The following is a 10,320-nucleotide window of genomic DNA, read 5'->3' as shown; positions in this document are numbered from 1 at the left end:
GTGCATGGAAGCTGAACTAAAATGGATTGTCAGAAATTTGGCAGAAGGTAGACATGTGTGCATAATGCACACAAAAAGCTATAAACACAGTCTAGTTACAGTCTGTGCTGCCTTCACAGATGTGTCAATAAGTTAAGTAAATGTTGCTGCAATTAAGATCTGAGTCAACAGGAGAGACTCTAAAGAGACACCTGGGCACATTCTGACCACAAAAGACTGAATTTATCCACGATTTGAAATATGCCATCATACTTTTCCCCCCCCCCCCAACTCCATCACTCTCTTCCATCAAAGGTTTATTTTTGCATTTTATTGAAGAGGGTACAGCTGTGGAAGTAAAGTGTTTTCTATGGTTGCTCCATCTGTCATGCTGAACAGCTCCACGTTGTTCATTCAAAGTGATGCAGTGCTCTTCATGTTGGGTTTGAAATTGTTTTTCTCCTGTTCCTTCAAAATGTGTTGGAAATTCTGCAAAGGGACACAAACTTAAAAACACAGCTGACACCGTGAATAATGACAGTATGCTCTCATCGTCAGTCACAAGGTAATAAAACCTGTCTAAGCACTTCTAAAGGTCACCAAAGATTGGCTGGCAACCATCAGATGCAGACTTTGGACAGGTAAAGACTGGTTGTCTCCCAATTTTCTAGTGTTTGTACTGAGTCAAGATGTAGCCTTATATTTAATGGACACATTATTGACTATATATAAAAGATAGAACATCTTCAGGTCTGAAAAGTTCAGCCAATACCAAGTGCCTTGAAAATTCATTCCTTTTAATGGCTGGCAGGACGTGACTCTTCCTGTGAGTCCTGGGTTTAGAAAAGAAGACCATTTATATTGTCTGCAATAGGCTAGCAACCAATCACGGTGTATCTGCATGTTTCTCAGTGAGAGTTGGGATGTTCCTGAAGTGGATGGACGGATGGATGGACTGACTCCATGACACAGAGACCTACTTCTGTCATGATTTATGACCTCAAACACTTTCCTGAGAGACATGGTCTGATGTCTCATTTATTACAACATAATGTTTATTTTGTAAATGATGGATCCATGTAGTGTAAAATAGATCATGAAACATGGTATGCTTTAGCAAAATTCTTTGCCTATCGTGTCCAATTTTTAAAAAGTGGCAAGAATCAAAATGCTTATTTTGAGTCCAAAAGCCAATGGGTGGCATGTTGGGAGCTTCATCCATCTTTTATCTAGACTATATGGGACAAATATGACTCCATTCATCATAATTAAATATGATGAATGGAGACAATATAGTTATCTAGGACTCTGAAAGAGAACCAACCACCTTATTTCCCAGAATATCAAAATGTTTAACTGGGGATGGAATGCTTCTTTTGGTCTCTATATGTGCTTGACCCAATACATCAACAGAAAATAAACTAAAAGCTCCACATTTTCATTTAAGAAACAAATACAATGGGTTTATGAACCATATATACACCATATATATTTATTTTTTGTCAACAAGCCCGACTTTATTAGTTTGAACACGACTATTAAATGTCTTCAGTTAATCTTGTCAAAGCTGTTAACTGTTTTTATGTCCACAGCTTTTTGTAAAATATTTACTTCAAAGCATTAACCCACATTTGCTGTGAATCAAACCTGGTCTGGGCTTGTCACATTGTGTTACTTTGTATAACCTATAAGGGCCAGAATTGAATCATCCTAGAGTCTAATTTATTATCAATTACTTGATTTCTGTCTGGTCCTGGTCAGATTCATTGGTAAAGTTACATCTGACAGTGAAAGCAAATCTGTTCAAGGAGTCAATACAGCTTAAAGGCTAAAATGGAACTAGTTGGGACTGAGGACACACACTATAAAGGTAGCCCATCAATTAGGTCCAATAATCTACTGTATTATCAATAAGTTGACTTATGATTGGCTTGAGACTTTTTTTCTGTTCTGTGCAATGAATAAATGCAGAGTAAAGGGGAAGGGCAAAAATGGCTGTGATTTCCACCTGATGTATCTGCTTGACGCATGAGGGGGTGTAAGAATACCCTGATGCTATAAAAACAACTGCTTGTGTATTGTTAGGTGGAGATCGATGCTGAGTGTGTAACGGTGTTCATCTCCCCACGCGTGAGTTCATTAAAATCATCGTTTGATCTAACCCTCCTGGTCCAGTGTTGTTTTGTTCTCATTCTCAATATTCTGAACACGCGACAGTTTTGGTGATCCCCGACGTGATATTGAGGAGGGGATTTTGGAGGTGTGGACGGAGAAATCCGGGGTCCGAGGGTGGTCAGACGGACAGGCATGATCCGGCAATCGAGCTGAGTGGACAGGCGCCTTTATAAAGAGAGGTAGGCACAGGCCTGTTGATTTTATCCGAAGTGTGCTGAATTGGACGACAAAATTAAATGTTTATTCAGTAAAATTGCCGGTGAATGTATGTTTTGATTTTGGTGAAAGTCTCATGAGAATTGAAAGTTGAAATAATGATAATGATGTGTTCATCTCCCCACGCGTGTGTTCATTAAAATCATCATTTGACCTAACCCTCCTGGACCAGTGTTGTTTTGTTCTCATCCTCAATATTCTGAACACGCGACAGTACAGCAAGCTCTTTGGGTTCTGTTTTATCATATGCCTACGCTGCCAGTCATCCACATACTTCAGTGTTGAGTCTTGTTCAATGTTTGTTTGTTTTTTAATTTAGAACGTAAATAGTAAATACATTAATTTATCAAGTTACCACCTTGTCACATCTCCCACTACTTGTAGCAGTATTTAAGCCTGCTGTAACGAATGGGGGCTTGTCTGGGATTGATCTGGACCACTTTCCTTTTTTTTTTCTTTTTCTTTTTTTTTTACTTTACCAAATTGACCATCCCAGCTTTGCCATAATGGTCCATTTGATTCACCTTTTATTGTTTATTTTATTTTCACTTGTTGAATATGGGACAGACTTGACTGGGGGAAAGAAGGGGAGAAAGAAAGAGGGAAAGAGAAACAGCTGAGAAGAGGGACGGGGGAGAAGGGCAAAAAACAAAAACCAACAGAACGGGCAGAGAAAAAAAATGCATATATCGATCACCTGCTGAGAAAGAAAAAAGAAAACAAGCAGAGGAGAACAAGAGTAATAGAATAAACAACATCACAATGATATATGGGAATATGACAGTAAATACTAAATATTAAACATGATTTTGCAGCACATAAGATCAACAGAACACAGTGTGCTTTGAGGTAGGAGCCAAAAAGGGTGTAGTTTGTGGGTGTGATCACCCGTGTGTACACCTGTGAGCATGGACGCGCTTGTTTTTTTTAAAAGGTTCCTTCATGTAATGATCTGCTAGAGGGTGTGGGGGGGCCACAGCCCCGTCCTCCAGGGTATGAAGCAGGTATGGAGGAGATCAAAACTCCAGACATCCAGAGGCCCCCAGAGCACAAGAGACCAAGGAAGACCAACAGAGGGGCAGCCGCGCCACTGTCCCAGTAAGAGCTGAGGAGAGTCCCAGATGAGGGCTCACTCAGCAGCCGCGGAGCAGAAGCCAGGGGGAGTTGCAGTGACGCGCCCGTGAGCTCCGCCGGCAGCCAGCTGTGCCTGAGTGACCGAGCCCCAGGCCGAGAGGCCGGGGGCACCCCACCTCCGAAGGGGCCCGAGCAAGCCCCAGGCTCCAGGCCCTGATAAGCGGCCGCCAAGGAGTGAGCCGGTGTGTACCCGGACGCCCATCCCCGGACACAAAGAACCACCAACGCACCAATGTCTGAGGGAGTCCGCCACTGGCAGGGGAAGTGGTGGTAGGGGGAGATAGGCCTCCAAACCTTGGAGGGCCTGAGATGTCCCCAGAGAGGTGGCGTCTGATACCCAACCTGACATATGGACACAGACATACAGGCACACACAGATACAAACAACCATTCCCACCCTCATGCTCTCATATGCACTTACTCCACACTCAACCAACGTGGAGACAGACATAAAGAGACGCTGTACACACGATCACACTCCCCAAGCGTACTCTAGAAACCGGGTCTAGGTACCCTTGCCCCTGGAGGGGGGAACTGCACCCAGACCCAGGTGGTGTTACCCTTTTCCCTGTGGTGGGGGGAGGCAGACCGCCCCGACTCCGCAGCAGCAGGGAGGCCCCACACTCCAGACCGCAGTCGGACGGCCAACTCCTCCTCCTAGTCCCCCCGCTCCAGCAGGCCGCAGAGAATGGGGGTGAGAGAAGACTCCAAACCTCCCTCCACCCGCTCATTGTAGTGTCGATGCATGTGTGTTCTAAGGTGCATTTAAAACCCAGGAGGGCATGGAGCTACCTGCCAGAGAGCAGTAGGTAAGCGCATGGTCCCTCCTGCTAGCCCTCAATGTCTACGTGTATTTAAAATTGAGAGGTGGGCAACGATCTGGACCACTTTCCAATTTTCCACTTTCAGTGTTTTTCACTTTGTTTCACCTGATGATTGGTTTTCACTTGAATTTAAATTGTGCTTTCATTCACCAAAACTATTACATTTACATTTGTCTCTGGGACAAATTATCATAATTGGGTTAAAATATGCCACTTAATGAAATGAATACTGCACACGCCTATAATTACCAACTGAGTTGCCAAGCAGGATTTAAGAAACATTCATATGTGATGAAACAATAACACTGATGCCAAAATGCCAACTTGTGATATTTCTTAAAGCTTTTCATTTCTCCAAGATACTAGCAAGCAATATTTGGTCATGAAGAGTCCCAAACAGAAAATCAGACATGAGGTACAAAGACCAAGACAATCTGAAAAATACAACGGGAGAAGAAAACTATATACACACACACGCTTGGGTAAACAGAAAATAAGACAAGTGAAAACCTTCAGGGAAGGACAGAAAACAAAATTTTAGCCTGCTTAACCCAAAGCTTTGAGGAATAGTTGTATACTGTGGGATTTTAATTGGACTCACATTTTACTGAATTTAAATCAACCTTGAAAAAGTTTTTTTTTTCTTTCTAAACTCGGTAAAATAAGGGCAGCATTTTAAAAATGACCAACATTGGTCAATGCAGTTGTTCCTTGAAATGTCAATCCACTGATTGCAGGACTGAAGCAAGAAACTCACTTTACTATGTATGCAAAAATGTAAATGCATAGACAGAGGCACACATGCATACATGTTTTACTTTACAAACACATCTAGTCATGTTTAAAATCACATCACTGGAAAATACAGAGGAACACACATGGAAAAGACATTGTGAAAATACTTCTGATAGAGCAGCAGGGATGCTTGTGTCTGTGGCACGAATTCCACAAAGTAATTTTCAGCCCCTTCTCCACATGCACATGAAAGCCACTGGAATAAGAAGCTAAATCGTTCCCTGCTAATCAATATGGAAACGATCACTTTGCTCATTTTTCATGAGAAAAAGTCACAAAGGAAATAGAGGCAGAAAGAAAAAGGCGGAATGGGAGAATTCCCTTATTCATGAACTCATTCTGACCATATCTTCCCTCGCTTGTGCAATTCAAATCTCTGCCCTAATGTGGTTTCATGCAGATGGGGATCTAAAGCTGTTAAATGCAAAAGAAGCTCCACGAGAGAAAAAAGATAGTATGAGTTTCATTCTCATGCTCAATCAAAAAGAAGAAGAGGATTTAGGAGCGCCTGTAAAGATGTCAATTCAAGTAAAAAAGAAGATATGATGGGAATTTTGCCAGATGGAATGGAATATATGTTTGCATATGTATATCACTATTTAGTGTCCCTGCAAACACAGAGACAGTAAGTGGGTAAATGCACTGTTAGTAGAAATTTTACAAACAAGCAGTCAATAAATACAAATGCAAATAATATATAAAGAAATACTTTAGCTAAATAGAATTTACGATTAACAAATAGCATAATCGCTGTTATTGGTTGTTATCAGTGACATACATAGTATCACCAGGTCGCTCTTGCTCATTCAGTAAGAAATTATTGCTATCCCGTGTTCCATCTCTCTTAAAAACAACCACACCTGATGCAAACTAGTGTATATTGGAACTAAATAAAAGCCAAATAAAAGAAAAAAGTAAAATAATCAATTAGTTAATAACTAATTTACAAGAAAAAACCAAGTGTCACTGAGGTCAAAAGCCAAAGATTAAAAACGGTTTTTAAGACGTGTTTTAAGAGTGGACAATGGAGGGGCCTCTCTAATGTGCAAGTGCAAGTTATCCCACTAGAAAATGCCGTGTTCCCTCTGAGCTTCCTCCTGGATCTCTGTACTTCCAGGAACAGCTGGTCAGCTGACCTAACAGACCGACAGAGTGTTTAGGGAAGATGCATCTATCGGAGTATGAATGTGTGTGAGTGTAGTTAGAAAGCACTCAGTATAGAGGTAGTGCTTGTGAGAATGGGTGTGACTGGATGAATGTAGCGTGTTGTATAGAGTGCTTTGAGTACTCCGGGAGAGTAGAAAAGCGCTATATAAGAATCAGTCCAGTCCAAGAAGCTCAGAGGAGTAAGGCAGGGCAAGATTGTGAAAGCATTTAAAAACAACAGGTAACAGCTGTATTTTGTTTCCATTTCTTTTCCTAAACTCAAAGTACTTCACCTAACCAGTAATGCTTAAAACAAGAGAATACATTGTACAGTACTATTTCCACTCAGCAGGGTGACACAGCCTCCATTTAATCGTTATATAATGTACTTCTAGTAGGTGGAGGAGGCCACCAACTGTTGATATGTATGGGATTGAAAATGGCTAGTAACAGCCAGGTGGTGGTTAAAAGCATGTGAAATCGATGAGAAACAGTCACAATGCCATTGATGAATCTCGAATCAGTTATACCTTTTAAACATGTCATTTAATCGACTTGTCTCTCTCCCTGAGTGTGCGAGCCTGTCAGTGCTTGTGTCACATGCCCAGTCAGGGTTCGCATTATGTGTACCTCCACCTGTCAATGAATCAATGAAAGATGTGTTGCCCTATACCGCAGCTGTTTTTTAAAATATGTTGACAGCCGGAGAGCGAACACAGCCACATGCCAGAGAGCTGCACTGCAAATCACAGTCACTCTGGGCTTTAAAATGAAGCTGGTAACTTGTCGAGCTTATGAAAGTATAACCATACAAGAAGCAGCACCATCTCTTACACACTGAAAAATCAATTATGTATTGTAGAATTTACTGTGGGATAAAAAAAGAAATCTATTGAGTCTATTATTTTTAAACCCAGATTTTCTCACCTACAAGTGGTGATGAATAAAGGTTTGATAATGCTCTTTTATTCATTCACTAAGAGCTCTTCATGATCTGTTTGTGAAGCGCATGAGGTGTACACACTGTCTAAAGTGAGTAATGAGGTGTTATTCATGACTGAAAAGTCAATTATTGGTTTGATAATTAATTATCTTGATTCTTAAATGTCCAACACTTCATTTACCTCATTTCGCTGCAGGCAGGTACACTGGCTCCTCCATCTAGTTAAAGGGCACTTGGCTGATTTTACACATCAGTTTACACATTGCAAGGACCTGTGAAGTCTTATCTTTAAACCTATTTCATAGATATTTTAGTTCTGTGTTATTCTATATTTGTTTGCTGTGCAGCACAGGACGATGTCTGGGATGTTTAAATGTGCTGTATGCAGTCTCAGCAAAGAGAAAGTTAAACCCTTAGAATGGAAGGAGAGGGGACTATCACGATGTAATAAATATATTTTACAAAAACAGATCAGATCACTAACTGGTGTTAAAACTAGTCAAATACAGCCTCAGATGAACAACAACACATGCAGTATCACACCATCAGGATCATCTTGACAGAGAACTGAAGACAAGTCTGCTAACATCCAAAGATTGGGATGGGAGAACTATCCCTGAAGGCTAAAAAAAGAAAAAGAAAAAAGAAATGTACGAAGCTTGTCTGAGACAATTCAGGCAAAAACTGATTTTCATCCTCATTAGAAATGTGAAATTTCCTTTTGTGCCTTATTTACTGATTTCAATGTATGCTTGCACATGTTTCAATAAATCACTTCAACTGTTTCCAATTTTCGTAGAACAAAAGATGAATGATATAAAGAATTGATGGGTACTTTAAACAGTATTGTATGTGGATGTCAGTTTATTGATTATTGCCACCTTATTTGGTATGGAAAATGTCTTAATTAAGTTGACATGGCATCAATAGTTGCTGTCAGGAGGACGTTTCACAGAGAACAGGAGTCAGTGGATTTTCACTATAAGATAAGATAAGATAAGATAAGATAACCTTTATTAGTCCCACACGTGGGAAATTTGTTTTGTCACAGCAGGAAGTGGACAGTGCAAAAGTTATGAGGCAAAAATTAGAATACAATAAGAATAAATACAGTACACAACTGTACAGAATAGAATAAAATAAAATACTATATACAGTAGAATAAAATAAAATAAATATACAATAAGATAAAAATAGAATACAAATACAAATACTATATACAACTGAGTAAAAATGTGTATGTGTGTATGTGTTCATTTATTTCAAAAAACAAAGCGGGGTTTTATCAAGGCGCACCATTTTTAATTTGGTGAAACTCAAAGATGACCTGGAACCACCTAGAAGGTCCCAGGTCATCTTTGAGTCAAGCAATACCACGTCCACCAAAACTTCTTGCACTTTTTAGCCTCGGTATCTTTTCTGTCAGAGTTTCAATTAAGTATTAATTTCATCTAAATGCCATACGGCTCAACTCATCACTCACACACACGCACACACACTATAACTTAAATTAACATGACATCTTCAGCTCGGTAAAATTCAAATTTCCTCCTGCCCCAGGGGCAGTGCACAATGTTTCCCCCCAGACTGCTGATGTCAGGCCTGTTCAAAATTTGGTGCCCACAAATATAAATGTTCTGTTATGTATATGGTGAGGTAATATCATAAACAATCAATCATCCTTCAACAACAATAGATGTGCAGATAAAGAACCATGCAATGCTTTCTTGTCTGTGCATCCATTTTCTTTTAAGGTCGACTTAATCTAAGGCGTTAGAACTCTTTGCATCTTTCCATCCTATGGAAATTCACAGTTCTGAAGTTGACAAACACTATATGCCAGTTACATTAAGGCCACGGATTCTTCAGATGATTAAAGTATTATGGTAGCACTTGGAAGAAAAAAAACTTAGGAAATGAAAGACAAAGCAGATGATCGACAGAAGAGTGGGAGGCTTTTCAAGGGTGTTTGGAGTGCAGCGAAGCAGACATATTTGTTTGGCTGTATGATCAACACTCAATGTGGTTCATGAAGAATTAGAAGGAGACAAACAAAGGAGACAGAGATGAGCAAACAGAGGGGGAGAGACAGCCTTCTAAACACAGCAAGATCAAAGTATTAGAGCTGCACGGTTGAAATTGCACTTTTTTTTCCCCCGGTGGTTATAATTTTGAAAATGGGGATGCGTGGCTGAAGTGCATTGTGAGGATTTACAGCAAAAAGAGCTGCAAAAAGTCAGTGAAGAACCACGTTGCTGAATGCAGGCACTCTCACTTTTGTTCCTAATGGAGGAAGATGAAATTGTTCACATCAAACTCTAGGTCCTCTATTGTCAAAGGTGAAACTCAAGCCCCCATAATGGGAGCATCACTTTCAGTGGTGCCTGTATTATGGAATAAAAAGCAGGAAAAGCTCTCAGTGTAATTGTGAGGCTGTTTCACTGAAAAGCTCCAAGAGACAATAGTAAAAGAAGCATCTGTTTGATGGTTGCACTGATACTCTTATTTCACAGCCCATGCATTACTATGAGTTATGAAGCAGATAGTTCAATTCAAACACTACAATCAATGATGCTTTCTACAACATTCAACATTCCAACACTAAACCAAAAGTAACAACGCTCACTTGGAGAGAAACAACTTCTTGTAGATGTTTTGCACAATTATTCACCAATTGCTGGGATCACCACAACATTCTTTCATTTGGAGCATCTTTGAAGGCTACTTTGCATGTACTGCCCCTTTTTAAAACCTTTCTCTCCTTCTTGATGAGGCCAAGGGTTTACTATGCTTGTGGGGCCAAAAGCCCTTATGGGGACAAAATCCCGGTCCTCGCGAGTTTGAAAGCATTTTTCATTCTAATGTGGTTTTAGTTTCAGGGTTACAATTAGGTTAAGGTTAGGTTTAGGCTAAGGGTTAGGCCTTCAATTTTGATGTTTAAGGTTAGGGTAAGTGGCTAGGGAAAGCATTATGTCAATTAGATGTCCCCACAAAGATATGAAAACGGTGTTTTCATATCTTTGTGGCATCTAGCATTCTGAGACCTCCATAGAAACGCTTATAGAGACACTGTCCCCTTACATATTCCTTTTGGGTTTGTTCGTATGT

Source organism: Rhamphochromis longiceps, linkage group LG10 (genome assembly GCF_057381845.1).
Source record: "Rhamphochromis longiceps isolate RC_006_pf linkage group LG10, R_longiceps_female_GT1.1, whole genome shotgun sequence".
NCBI classification, from domain to species: Eukaryota; Metazoa; Chordata; class Actinopteri; order Cichliformes; family Cichlidae; genus Rhamphochromis; species Rhamphochromis longiceps.
Note: the sequence above shows the minus strand (reverse complement) of the source record.